Below are 5,544 nucleotides of genomic sequence, written 5' to 3'. Positions count from 1 at the left end.
CTGATTGTAACGGATGTACATTCCTTTAAAACAAATAATATTAGATATGCCGAATATCCTGAGAATCGCATTTAAAGTTCAATAATAAAAATAGTTACCCTACTATGACGACCCATAACTAACTAGAGTGTATGTGAACAGAGGAAAACAGAACTTTCATTATAAATCGATGACCATGTCAATTAGAACTTTGACAACTTTTACGATCCGTCTTGATTGTTCTTCCAAAACGACGTTTTTTGTCTGCAAATCTTTGCTGGTGATTGATATAATTTTTAACGTGTGCAGCATCCGGCTTGGTATGAAAAGAACGTGATCGCTTGAAAAATAGTGAAAACAACATTACGATATTAAATATATGGGCGTTAGATGAAAATGTTGTTATTTTTTGATGACAACATGTAAATGACTCTAGGACGCAGAGCTCTATTGTCTCCAGCAGAATCAAAGTTGCCAAACGCAAGGCTACTTGAAGGTCAAAACCCATATATTAAGTGGAGAATATCTGTCCTAGAACGTTACCTTATTGTAATAACTATAAGTAATAATAGTATCACTGCTAACTGTATATATATTTGTTGTTACGGGTATTTTCACGTGCACTTTAAAAAGATTTCGTTTAATTCAGGAAACCTTAAAAGTTTTCACTTTACCCGAATTGATCTACTTGAGTGATGTGTAAATAACTATGGACGTTTTGGCCCAAATTATAACCCGGCCATTGGAAGGTTACCAAGGCGAAATCTCTACTCAAATCTGGTTGGGGGAGCGTAAAATAAGTACCTATTGCTTAGTCTATTTCAGAGTGGATAGTCAACTCAATAGGACCATTCGCGCTTAAATTTTTATCGGTTGATTGTAAAATAACATTGGTCCTCTCCTTTTATTATTCGCTAGATTGAAGTTTTTTTGCAGCATTTTATATGTTTATGTATATGGAAACTCTAGCCGGCGTAAGTAACATTGAACGCGCTGTGTTTTTTCAGCTTGTGCGTTGTCGCAAACCTAAAAGTTTAATACTACCATTTAGTCTCAAGTTACAAAAACGTCCCGTTTTCGGTAATAAAATTCTAGAAGGAAGGAGAATGAATTAGCATTTCTTTCCCGAAGCTGACAAACCTTTTCCTTGGTGGTTTCAATATCTTGATCGATTTATATGTAGTGTTCGCCTATGTCATCTTCTTCTTTAAACTGTTCATCCTATGTAAGGTACATAACATGATTTTTTATAATAGCTATTTTATAGAATAAGGGGTACTATATGACTTTGGTATAGTAAATGCTAAACTCCAGAAAAGCTTGGATGATCGTAGTGGCGGCTGTTGTTTGTTGGAGTTTGTTTCCAATAGGTAAAATATTTCAGTCTATGCTGCTTAGCGGGCACGAGCGATTCGAGCCTTTTGCTGACGCGATGAGTATTGAAACTAGGATCACCAGGAAGCGTATCTCAGTGATTTATCTTAACAAGTTTGTCTGCATCGATAACAACAATTACATCCGAGTCAAGAATTGTACAAAATCGATGAACAGGTGTAATTACAATTGAATCCTTTAACGTTTTTTGAATGAAAACATCGGTTTCCTTATCTATCGCCGTGGTCATTAAAATATGTGTTTTACGCAGAACCGCTTGAACGAAACAGACAAGCTGGCCTTGGCCCGCAGACAGATTTCCTTCCGCCGTCAACGCGTCTAAGCCATCCTTTCGAATGAAATATTTCTTAGGATGGGCATGCTCCAGTTTCATCCGTAGTTACGCATTTAAGTTCCCGGTAGTAGGATCCAAGTTGAAGCGGATTTTCGGGTTAGACAACATTGATTCTTGTGGCGTGATCGTAAGACGCGATCGTGGTCCTGAAAGTTAATGGTGGCATAAGTCAACATTATTCATAGTGATTTGGCGTCGCCTCAGTGCTACGAAATATTGTAAGCACCAGAGAGGATTTGGCGGCTTCGGTCCTACAACCTTGACCTTTTGTAATAGTTTAATGCTTAGATCAAGCTGGTGTACTATAGAGTCTAAGTCGAGGCTATGCTTCGCTGAGTAGCTTTTAGACTCGATCGTTCCTTGCGTCAATCAGTTATCGGCTAGGCACATTTTAGACGTCCATGAAGCCCCAGAGACAACCTTGCTGTACCCCTTTTTCGTAGTGATTAATAGTTCCTAGATTAAAAGTTGTAACGATTTATAACCAGTCACAGGATCATGACTAGAGTCATGAGATAATTTAGAATTCCAAGTCGCACAGGCAACCAACAGTTTAATACGGTGATGTAAAAGCCGCAGGTCTGTGTTGCTTCCCTTATGGATGATGCGTGACACACCGCAAGCACGAATACTGTTCAAACAACCAACATTTCAAAAGGATAGCTAAACAAAGGGGAACGCTCTCAAGATGCTGTACTTGCCCGAATACTTTTACACAAAACTATCTAATGTATATGAATATAAAAGGAATAGGCATGGTAGCCGCAAGAATACAGGCATGTCGATTAAAATCGGCACAGAGGGACCGACAATTTGTAAGAACATCTCGAACGTCAGGTTTGAGATTATTGAGAGCTGCATGTCCAGCTGATCTAGATCCTTACCAAAATAGTTTAGAAGAATGGTAACTCACGTCGTGTCAAAGAAGAACAAAGGCGTTCCCATAGCAAAGGGCAGCGTAAGTCGACGTCGTGAGTAACGAGACTCCGCTAAAGTTATATACAATACGGATTATTCCGATCGCTGTGTAGACGCCTAATCTGCGATTAAATATTTGTATGATTATTGTACGCGACCCACGAAGACAACCATATCCCATATCTTATACTAAGTGCTCTATTGGCAACGTACAAAGCCGACGCAAACACCGTAAGGTATAACCACCGGCTTCAGGTGGCTTAGATATAACGTTGATTTCATTGAACTTTGTTTGATGACTTCCTTGGTGATAACGTTGAATTTCCGCATAACTTTTTTAGTGGTTGCGGCAGCTCCGCCTCCTGTAAACGCGTTCGTCTTTTTCATTAGATTCGTTACAACTCCTCCTGCTTTCCTTAGACTGCCAGGCGCAGTCCCGCCCTTTTCTTATGTAAGAACTTCAAGGATATCAACTTATTCCTTACTAGCATGAAGTGTTTGTATGTGCCATCCTTGACTTGTTTTTTTTCTTGCCTAAGGTAATACAAACAAATTGTCCATTACTAAAACGCGAGTCATCCTGCATAGCCGTTCAGTTCAATCATCCAACAAATATATGCCTACGCCTTAGAAGCCGGTTTGTTTCCGACCAATTCGTTACCTTTGATCGGGGCTCAGATGGATTCTTTTCGCCCCAATCTCATTTTCTGACAAGCACTAATAACTTTCCGTCGCTAATGGATATTATCGTTTTGTGCACTGTTTAGTTTTGAATCCACGATTGTCATGGCGTGTGAGCTACAGATCGTGATGCTAACTGATTACGAGGTCGCCCAGAACCTCTGAAAAAAATGATCCTGATCTTTCCTGATCCTAATGGACCAACCATCGTAATCAGTATTTCTCTAGCTGCTAAAAAGTTGACATCATAGTAAACAGGTTCGCCATCAACAGCGCTCCAAAAAGCGGTTATTTTGATTACTGAAATTGTATTTCCTGCCAAGGGCATTGAATTACGACTGAATTGATTTCTTTACACAAAGAAACGTTCAAGTTCGACTGAACAAGCCCACCGTCTGTATGCCGCTCGAATTAAAGTCAGGGATATAGCTATTGCTGCAGTCCGCACTAGGCTGAAAAGAATCAATGAGACAAGCGTTTATTTACTCAATTAATACAAGTTTTAATTAATTAAGTTAATTAATACAAAAGTGAGAAACAGCAACGGACGTACAAGAAAAGGTGTATATAAGAAAGAAACTCTAATGACATTTACTCGACTCGTGAAGAATGGTTTCCAATTTGGTAAACAATTTTATCAATATCACAAAAAGCAGAGTCTTCACAGATTCAAAGCACGCAGGATCAAGATAATGCGAGAGGAGGAAGACTGAAAAAACCATGATTGTGAATGCCGCCACCATGTTTGCAGAACGGGCCCAAATCCTAAGGACCTTGTCCGCGTCTCCCGACACCGCATTGACTGACCCGTCGACTACGTTTTATCCTTGCGATTTCGACGATATGCGAAGAACTTAGCCGTAATCGCCGGCATAAGGACTGATTCTGTCCTAGAGCGCGTTTTGAAAATGTATAATCGACGTGGCGAAAACACAACGAATGAATGGTACTTGCAAACATTATCCAAAAAAAAATGTACGGTTTGCCCTTCCAGAGGGATTCGGAGTCTTGCATCATGTAGTTTCTTACCAAATCTACTGAAAGGGCTGGCGCCGCCCTAATGAATGACCACAAGAACCTGACCGAATATCCGATAAACATGATCAGCCAGAATGTCGTAAGGAAAATCTTGAATAGCGAGGATGGTCGACTATTAATGAAGATACGATTTTCTGGATTGTAGTTGGGCCGATTCAATTCTGTCTTCGAACGGATACGCCATCATCTGTAACTCTGGCCGGCCTTGGTTTACCGTAGTGGATTATCCATATCGTTTATATCGAAGGCCTTTTTTCTGTCTTCACATGATAATGGGAGTAACCCAATCCAAGATGAAGGCAGAAAATGGTGCTGCCCTAATCCCTGGCGCAAAGTTAACTTTTTTCTCTCATCAAAACGAAGATAAGTTTTCCAAATGGCCTGTACCCAGATAGAGGTTTGAAAATAAAGGTAATTATGCAATGTAATAATTCGATTTATCGAATATAACGTAGAAATAATATTATTAGGGAGCCGACCGGGTATGATTAGGATATGAAAGATAATAAGTGATACTGTCCTAAGATAACTTATTCGATACACTTATCAGATAAGACTAAACTTGAAAAACATTAAGTGCTGAGGCATCTGCCCTCGCCAGCTATTGAATATCAAACAAATTGTCGTAAAGCAACTACCTACATTTCAATGTTTCAGACTTTCACCGATATCTATCACCAGAATCAGCTCAAGTATGATTATTGGCACGTAATGACACCTAAGCTCGAAATAGCCTTTCATAAATACGAATAAACAGCGGGAGAGCGTCTGCTTCAAAAAATATATATAGAAAGAGAGAAAGAAAGTGATCTACTTGCTCTGATGTATTAGTTGACCATTATAAGAAAGATATTTTTAATTCTGTCCGCTCATCGTACTCGATAGTTCCGGCTCGGACGTAAGCATCGGCTAACAGAAGTGGATCAGGAAAGCTACAGAAGGAACATAATTACGTGGCTGCTCAAAATGGATAATTAGATGCCCAGCTAAACTGAAACTGACCCAATTTACTTAACAATCTTCTTAAATCGACCCCAATGTTATGATTGCTTAATACTTTCTAAATATCGGGCAATCTTTTTTTACATATGCATACCATTTGTCTATAGTTGTTATTTTTGTACATCATACCTTTATCTATATTTACATATTGCTTTTATTAATGTGGCAGGACTTGACCAATGTTTATGCGAAAACAA

The sequence above is a fragment of the Varroa jacobsoni genome, unplaced genomic scaffold, assembly GCF_002532875.2.
Source record: "Varroa jacobsoni isolate VJ856 unplaced genomic scaffold, vjacob_1.0 scaffold_1468, whole genome shotgun sequence".
Lineage (NCBI taxonomy): Eukaryota > Metazoa > Arthropoda > Arachnida > Mesostigmata > Varroidae > Varroa > Varroa jacobsoni.
The sequence above is the reverse complement of the archived record's forward strand: the minus strand, read 5'-3'. Positions refer to the sequence as shown.